The sequence below is a fragment of the Rutidosis leptorrhynchoides genome, chromosome 9, assembly GCF_046630445.1.
Source record: "Rutidosis leptorrhynchoides isolate AG116_Rl617_1_P2 chromosome 9, CSIRO_AGI_Rlap_v1, whole genome shotgun sequence".
Taxonomy (NCBI): domain Eukaryota; kingdom Viridiplantae; phylum Streptophyta; class Magnoliopsida; order Asterales; family Asteraceae; genus Rutidosis; species Rutidosis leptorrhynchoides.
This window is the reverse complement of record NC_092341.1, coordinates 302,843,985-302,853,899: the sequence shown is the minus strand read 5'-3', so window position 1 is coordinate 302,853,899 and position 9,915 is coordinate 302,843,985.

Sequence of the window (9,915 nt, the reverse complement as noted above, 5' to 3'; positions counted from 1 at the left end):
CTTTTTAAAATAGCTCTTTAAAGGTAGTCTTTATTTTTAAAGTTATTATTATTTTCATTATTATTATTATTATTATTATTATTATTATTATTATTATTATTATTATTATTATTATTATTATTATTATTATTATTATTATTATTATTATTGTTATTGTTATTATAAATTACTTTTGTTATGATATTATGCTATTTATGATTATTTCTAATACTAGAAATAGAATTACTATTATCGTTAATACAACTAGTAGTACTATCATTATTATTATTAGTAATATCACCATTATTATTATTAGTATTAGAATTAAAATTTTCGTTATTGTTATTATTATTACTAATACAAGTAGTAACTATTATTTTTTTATTATCATTATGATTATAATTACAAAAATGGATATTATTATTAACATTGTCAAGTTAAGTAATATTATAACTATCTTACTACAATTTATTATTATCATCATTAAATATAAGTATTATAATTATTGTAGTATTGTTATTAAGTATTATAGGATTATTATTATTATTATTATTATGAAAATAACACAAGTTATCATCATTTTCATTAATATTAGTATTAATATCACTTTTGTAACTATTAGTATCATTAATCTTATAATTAGATAAAAGTATCATTTTTTAACAATATCATCATTATTATTATTATTATTATTATTATTATTATTATTATTATTATTATTATTATTATTATTATTATTATTATTATCATTATTAGTATTATCATTACTAATAAAGTTATTATTTTTATTATTAGTAACTTATTATTATCAAAACTACCATTTTTAACAAATAAATATTAGTTTCGTAAAAAATACTTATTACCTTTACTATAATTAAAATAATATCCCATATAATATATAAGTTAAGATATGATTTACATAAATAAAGAATATGTTTCTAATGAAGTTTAGAATAAATCCTAAATAACTACAAAAATATATATCAAAAGATATAACTAATAAATTTATATATATAGATGTGTTCGATTACATTTATGTATATTAATAAATATACAAATGATATAGGTTCGTGAATCCGAGGCCAACCCTGCACTTGTTTAGTGCCGTGGTATGCATATTTTTACTACAAAATATCGTATTGTGAGTTTCATTTGCCTTTTTACCCTTTATATTTTTGGGCTGAGAATACATGCGCAATTTTTATAAATGTTTTACGAAATAGACACAAGTAATCGAAACTACATTATATGGTTGAATAATCGAAGCCGAATATGCCCCTTTTTGCTTGGTAACCTAAGAATTAGGGAACATCACTAATTTTGAGAATCATTGCACGCCTAATTGACGCAAATCCTAAAGATAGATCTATTGGGCCTAACGAACCCCATCCAAAGTACCGGATGCTTTAGTACTTTGAGTTTTTATATCATGTCCGATGGATGTCCCGGAATGATCGGGATATTCTTATATGCATCTTGTTAATGTCGGTTACCAGGTGTTCAATCCATATGAATGATTTTTGTCTCTATGCATGGGACGTATATTTATGAGAAATGAAAATGAAATCTTGTGGTCTATTAAAATTATGAAATGATTGTTATGATAAACTAATGAACTCACCAACCTTTTGGTTGACACTTTAAAGCATGTTTATTCTCAGGTATTAAAGAAATCTTCCACTGTGCATTAGCTCATTTTAAGGATATTACTTGGAGTCATCCATGACATATTTCAAAAGACGTTTCATTCGAGTCATCGAGTTCATCAAGATTATTACTAAGTCAATTATAGTTGGTTATATTATGAAATGGTATGCATGTCGTCAACTTTCGATGTAAAGCAAGTTGTCTTTTAAAAACGAATGCAATGTTTGTAAAATGTATCATATAGAGGTCAAGTACCTCGCGATGTAAGCAACTATTGTGAACTGTTTGTAATCGATATGGACTTCGTCCAGATGGATTAGGACGGGTCGTTAGATTGCAAGTGTATAAAAGTATTCTATAAGTTGTTGAGCGCTTCGGTAACCATACTTAACCATTAATGTGGCATATTCCCTTTATTATGAAATCTCCCTACACTGTACCAAGTGTAGTAAAAACGAAGTACTATGAACCGTTTACGATACTAGAGCGACTAGCCCGGTTGGGGTTGTCAAACCCGATAGATCTATTAATAGGATTCGCGTATACATGTTCTTACAACATGTAAATATTAGTTACCAAGCTATTAGGGAAGATATACAAAGTGGTACAACTCAACGTAGAATATATTTTAAGTACTTGTGTCTATGGCGTAAAACATAAAATGCATGTATTCTCATCCCAAAATATTTGTAGAGTTTAAAAACGAGACTATATACTCACAGTAGTAAAAGTATATTAATAATAAGTTTTCAACTTATTAAAAATATGACCGTCGACCTTGGATTCACGAACCTATAACAATAATTACGATTCAGATAATAATACGACATATGAATAAAATAAAGCAAGTTCATAGAATACTTATATAATAATTTATTTTTATTAACATTTTATGTTAGTAGTTCATTGTTAGTAGTCCTTTGTTAGTAGTCCAAAATAGTCCGAAAAGTCCAGCAGTCCAATAATCGGTATATATATATATATATATAATCTTAGAATTACCCCACGATTTATTGTATACGTATTGTCTTTGCATCAACCCATAGACGTATTGTATATGTATTATCTTAAAATTAACTAAGACGTATTGTGTACGTATTGTCTTAGGATTTATTAAAACGTATTGTATACTTATTGTGTTAGGATGTACCAAGAATATTATTATACATATATACAATCACAGAATTAACCAAGATTATAATATTTTGTTATACTACTGACAACATGTCCAAATATATATAGGATATAGGAAAAGTTAACAAGGATATGGTTAATATAGTTTTTATAATATAAATTTCGTCCATACAACGTTAATTTTAGCAGATTTTGTTTTGCTCGCCAAATATTCATTACAACTCCGTTTAAAGTGAATCAAATTGCTATGGATTCATTAAGAAGTAAATTTTACAAAAACACTTCGAAAAGTTCATCCCAAGTAGTAATTTTTAGAGCTTTACCCTCTTTTTGTGTCGGTGGACAGATTTGGAAAAATCCGGCATCCACCCAATATATGATTTTTGATAAAATAATTTCACTTTGTCTAAAATCATGAAAACAATACTGGAGGTCTTATTTACATATATTAACATATTTCCAAAGTCTTAGCCTCGAACTCAAATTCTAAGATAGGTTTTTAATTCCCAACTCAAAACAGCCCGCTTTTTACCGAATGGAGATTAAAGGATATATGTTAAGTTTCAAGGTGTTCTTCATATGTACAAGTTATAAGTTATTATATTAACTTAATATAACATCATAATACATATAAATAAGTGTTATTAGAGTTAAGTTAGAAATATTAGATTAGTTTTTCAAACAAGCTTGGTGTTCACCAAAACAAGTTCTAGTTTTTACAAGTTTTATAAGTATAATAAGATAGCAACTATACAAGGAATTGAACAAGGATTTTGAGAAGTATTTTACCTTGATTATGAAGAGGAAAGTTGTTGAGATTAAAGTATGATATGAGAGCATTCAAGTGTGTGTTTTTTAGTTTAAGAAAATGTGGAGTAAAAATGAGTTAAAATGGTCCTTATTTATAAGCTTATAATTTTGGCTTTTAGTGAAAATATCTAAGATAAGTTAAATTGTATTAAGTCATGCATGACATATTAAATTTATTAGGTCATGGATGACATATTACACAAATAATTTCAGATTTCTATTGGTATATACCAATAGTAAATACTTCTAGAAGCTGTGTATAATACGGGTAAAAATACCGTATGAATGCGAGTAGAATTCTTTGAGGAAATTGAACGAAAATATGAGTATAGCTATCCTTTATATATATTGGTATATTATAAAGTGTATTCAATACTTGTAAGGATGTATTTACACTCGTAATACATTATATGTAAATACATTTTAACATAAGTTAATTACGTCGTTTAAATAGTAATATATATATTGTTTGAAAACTCTTTAAATTAGTAGTATGAAAATATATATATAATACTTTATTAATATACTTAATGAGATATTTAATTATCATATTTTCAAGTTAAATATATATAAATCCATTTATATACACAATAATTAAACAATTAAACAATTAAATCAAGTTATGACGTTCGTGAATCGTCGAAATAAAAGGGTGACCAAAAGATTGTGTAAAACTCTTTTCGGAGGTTCAAGATTTATTAAAATTCATTGCTTATCAAGTTGGAAATTTCCGGGTCGTCACAGTACCTACCCATTAAAGAAATTTCGTCCCGAAATTTAATCGAGGTCGTCATGGCTAACAATAAGAATGTTATTATGACGAATATAAGTTGATTCATAGGGTTTTATCATGATTGAGAAATATGGATAAAATAATTCGATTACTCGAAACGTATGAGTGAAGCTATAGTAAAAGAGTGAAATGAGAAAATAGGGATTCGTCTTATCTTTTGACGTCATCACAGTTGATCTCCGGATTAAAGAAAATCTTTGTAATCTATATAAGATTTGATTCTTCGGCGATTAAGGAAATTATGATCCTCTTCGATTTAATGCAATAATCTGTCTCGATTTCTCTGTCGGATATTTTACTATAAATCAACCTCCTACGTTTCCTTATTTCCACATCTCCCATCTTTTATACTTTCTTCCTTTCTTCATACTTCCAAAACATTCGTCAATATGCTCCATCCAGTTTTAATTCTTGATATATTCTTGACTATCACATCTGTCATTCTTCTTTTTCATCTTCCACCAGAGGAATTCGTTAATTTCTACTATGCTCTTGGGTTTATAGTGTTCTTAGTTTTCCCGTGTCTTTATATTGCTATAAGCATCGATATACACGGTTTGTAATTTATGCGTTGTCTTCGTGCTTATATTTTTCCTTATATTTTGAAGTTTCATGCTTCCGTCTTCTTTTCCCGACTTCAAGTCAAGCGAATAATGGTCTAGAATTCATAGATATGAAATTCGAAATGAACATAGCTAATGCTCTAAGAGAGAAATTGTAATAGCACAATTTGACTTGTGAAATTACCAGAATCCAAAGGAAAAGATAGAACTATCAATAGAATATGTTCTTGATATGTTTAGAGATTAGATTGAATGTAAGAGTCATGTAACATGGCACATGATGACGTTATGGTCTGTGAATCCTTACGTTCCATTTAGAAACTCAGCATGACTTACTGTAATATAATCACGTTGATCAAGTGTCATTATATTATACTAACTCATGCTTCAGTTCCCAACATTACTTCAAAAACATTCATACTTTACACTCAGAGGTTTCAGATATTTAGAAACTAAAACCGTTTTCTTTATGATGTGATACAGATAACGCGAAGGAATAAATGATTTCAGATAAGAATGGTTATGAAAATATCTTCTGAAATATGAAGGATATTTATAATGAAAGATACGATGATATCTTAGAATATTTAAGATAAGAGGATGATGAAGAATATTGTCCGCAAGGGTTTTAGAGTAAGGAGCAAGGTATTTGCTAAGGATTTTAGCAGACACCGAATCATTTGGATTCTTTGAAGGTAGATTTCGTCCTTGTGATTTGTCCACAGCCTCCTTCAGGGTTTGCTCAATTCGTTTTCCAGTTCCAAACCTTCTCTTTTTCTGTGATTTACTAACACAATATTCTTTATCATCAACTTTTGACTGTTACGGTTGTCTACAGTTTCTGCTGCTTCATTCAGCTTTTTCAAAACTTCATAGTACTGATTCGTTGGCTGAAGTGCTATTTCGGATTTCAGAATTATAATTCCAGGAAATAACGTTATATGTATATGCAGAAATGATGTGAGATTCAAGAATAATTATTGATGCTTCCTGGGGTTTGGTATGAAAATTATTGTTACAAGATGTAGATGGGTACATAACAAGTTTTTATAGTGATCTTTCAGAGAGATTTAAGTCAAAGAGCAATAAAGTTACTGGTAAGCTTACTACTAATGTGGTAAAATATAAAAGGTTCTCCAGTAACGATGGAGAAAAGACAACGTATATATCAAGGTTATAATAAGGCTACTCCGGATGAAAAGTCGAAGTTGTCTTTTTGGAGCTGTGATAAAATTTGCTATTTTGAAAATTGATTGTAAAGTTATTTTGGGTAATAATAATGCTAAAGGATCTGACACGGATACGTGTTGAACCTTTGCTTAGGTTCAAGTGTCCTCCGAATGCATATCTATATGCATATATTCTTCGTATGTATCGTGTGATTGGTTCATTCTCTCGATTGTTCCTTAGTTGAGATGTTTTCAAGAATTTTGAAGGGTTTAGACGCAGGTTGTCATCGTCAATATCCGTATAATGAATTCGTCGTGAATCTTGAATGATACGAATATCTTTATGAGTTCTGTGAATGAAAGTGATGTTCTAGTATAGTTTGAATTTAAAGTATGATTTTAAAGGATGTAGGAATTTAAGATTGATGGCACTTCTTAAATCTTGACTTGGATTTTGATCTGTCAAAATCAGAATATGTAATTGAATTGGTATGAAAAATGGTTGTCTTGAATTTTGTGAAATGATGTATATTGCTATGAAAGGAGAGAGTACAATTAACAATTGTCGAAACATCATTGAAAATGTACAGTGTAACATATTAATGTGAACTTAAGTATTTCTAGGGTATTACCTACCCGTTAAAATAAAATTTCACAAGTAATATTTTTTACAAAAGAATTTTTATTATAGTCTTTATGAAAATATATGTATGTATATTTTCTTCAGATGTAATATGGATTTAATGAGTTAATATTATATTAATATCATTTGGTTTACGGTTGGAACTAGAAATGAATAATCCCTAAAACTTTAGAGATTACATAATCGCCGCGGAATATTTCTTCAACGTAAATGAAATAATGAATTAATACTTCATCACTCATTATTGTTGGTATCCCTCAGTGCCTGCGGTGCGTATGATGTTGATGCTCGTAATGCGGCTTGCGATGTTGAGGCTTGTGATGTTGTTGGTAATGCTGGTGCTGGTGCTGGTAGTGGTTTGATGTGAGTATAAATGATGAGAATTTGTTTTGTTTTGTATTGTGAAAGAAGATGTTTAAAGTTTCTTGAATAAAAAGAGAGGTCAAGAGCTTTATAAAGGGAATAAAATGATGTAGGATGCACTTGCTAATGAAGTTTTGCTTTTCATGACAGTAAATTTTTTTTTTACTAAATAATTCACCATGCAAGATACAGAGTAAAGGTCGGATTGCCTCAATAATATTAGTAATATTATACTCGTTGCGGCATATCCTGGAAAGGAGAGAGAAAATGGTGTTACGAACGGGTTCACCGGTAAGTGCCTCATGTTCTTCACCAAGAGGGCAATGTGGTGGATGGAAGGGATCACCTTCTTCTTGTCTCCAATGATTAAGTAGACTACGAACCCATCCCCAACTCATCCAAAATAGATGATGGCTAATTGGTTGATCCATTCTGGTCACACTGCTTTCGGAGCTCGAGTGAAATTCCATATCGGAATTCGAGAGACTTGAACTAGTGGAGAGTTCCATTTCGTAAGATTGAATAAAGGATTTTTCGATATGAAATGATTTCTGGCTATCGGATGGTATTCTAATTACATAGAATATCTATATATATAGAGCAAAAGATTTTATAGATTATGGATGAATTTACGGAATATGTTAGGCAAAGTTTACAGTAACAGATACGATAAGATATGAATTAGCATATACGCTAAAATATGAACTTTGTCTATACACTATTTATGCAATCAATGCAGTAAGATGTGTCTAGACTAAGAATGATAAGCATGTAATTTTCTAAGGGTGATAAGCAGATGATTTCCGACTAGAAATGATAAGCAAAACTTTTGACATGCAGTTAAGGTCGAAGTCCAGACTCACTAATGCATCTTAATAACTATCCGTTAGACACACTAATGCAAGACATGGTTCGCTAAGATCACCGCTCTGATACCAACTGAAATGACCCGTCCATATTACTATAAACGCAGTACGTTCTCATTGGTCCCATAGCGAGGTATTTGACCTCTATATGATACGTTTTAGAAAATATTGCATTCGTTTCATAAAAAGCACATCATTATTATACATAGTGCATGTTTTAAACCAATGGGCGATTATTTAAGAAATAATCCCCAAAATACATCGGTTTCCAAATACTACACACGTGACATAACAGTCGAATATAGTACATGGCAAAGGTTTTATTGAATGCAATACTTTATTAAAATAAAAGTATGAGACTCCATGCACAACTTGCTCAGATAATGCAACAACGGAAGACTTTCTTAAGGACCTGAGAATAAACATGCGTAAACAGTCAACACAAAGGTTGGTGAGATATATAGGTTTATCATCGATATAAATATAGACCACAAGATTTCATAGTTATAAATATATGTACACTTGCAAGTGTATAAAAGTATTCTATAAGTTGTTGAGCGCTTCGGTAACCATACTTAACCATTAATGTGGCATATTCCCTTTATTATGAAATCTCCCTACACTGTACCAAGTATAGTAAAAACGAAGTACTATGCAACCGTTTACGATACTAGAGCGACTAGCCCGGTTGGGGTTGTCAAACCCGATAGATCTATCAATAGGATTCGCGTATACATGTTCTTACAATATGTAAATATTAGTTACCAAGCTATTAGGGAAGATATGCAAAGTGGTACAACTCAACGTAGAATATATTTTAAGTACTTGTGTCTATGGCGTAAAACATAAAATGCATGTATTCTCATCCCAAAATATTTGTAGAGTTTAAAAACGGGACTATATACTCACAGTAGTAAAAGTATATTAATAATAAGTTTTCAACTTATTAAAAATATGACCGCCGTCCTTGGATTCACGAACCTATAACAATAATAACGATTTAGATAATAATACGACATATGAATAAAATAATACAAGTTCATAGAATACTTATATAATAATTTATTAACATTTTATGTTAGTAGTCCATTGTTAGTAGTCCTTTGTTAGTAGTCCAAAATAGTCCGAAAAGTCCAACAGTCCAATAATCGGTATATAAATATATATATATAATCTTAGAATTACCCCATGACGTATTGTATACGTATTGTCTTTGCATCAACCCAGAGATGTATTGTATACGTATTGTCTTAGAATTAACTAAGACGTATTGTGTACGTATTGTCTTAGGATTTATCAAAACGTATTGTATACTTATTGTGTTAGGATGTACCAAGAATATTATTATACATATACACAATCACAGAATTAACCAAGATTATAATATTTTGTTATACTACTGACAACATGTCCAAATATATATAGGATATAGGAAAAGTTAACAAGGATATGGTTAACATAGTTTTTATAATATAAATTTCGTCCATACAACGTTAATTTTAGCAGATTTTGTTTTGCTCGCCAAATATTCATTACAACTCCGTTTAAAGTGAATCAAATTGCTATGGATTCATTAAGAAGTAAATTTTACAAAACCAATTCGAAAAGTTCAGTCCAAGTAGTAATTTTTAGAGCTTTACCCTCTTTTTGTGTCGGTGGACAGATTTGAAAAAATCTCGGCATCCACCCAATATATGATTTTTGATAAAATACTTCCACTTTTTCTAAAATCATGAAAAAAATACTGGAAGTCTTATTTACATATATTAACATATTTCCAAAGTCTTAGCCTCGAACTCAAAGTCTAAGATAGGTTTTTAATTCCCAACTCAAAACAGCCCGCTTTTTACCGAATGGAGATTAAAGGATATATGTTAAGTTTCAAGGTGTTCTTCATATGTACAAGTTATAAGTTCTTATATTAACTTAATATAACATCATAATACAT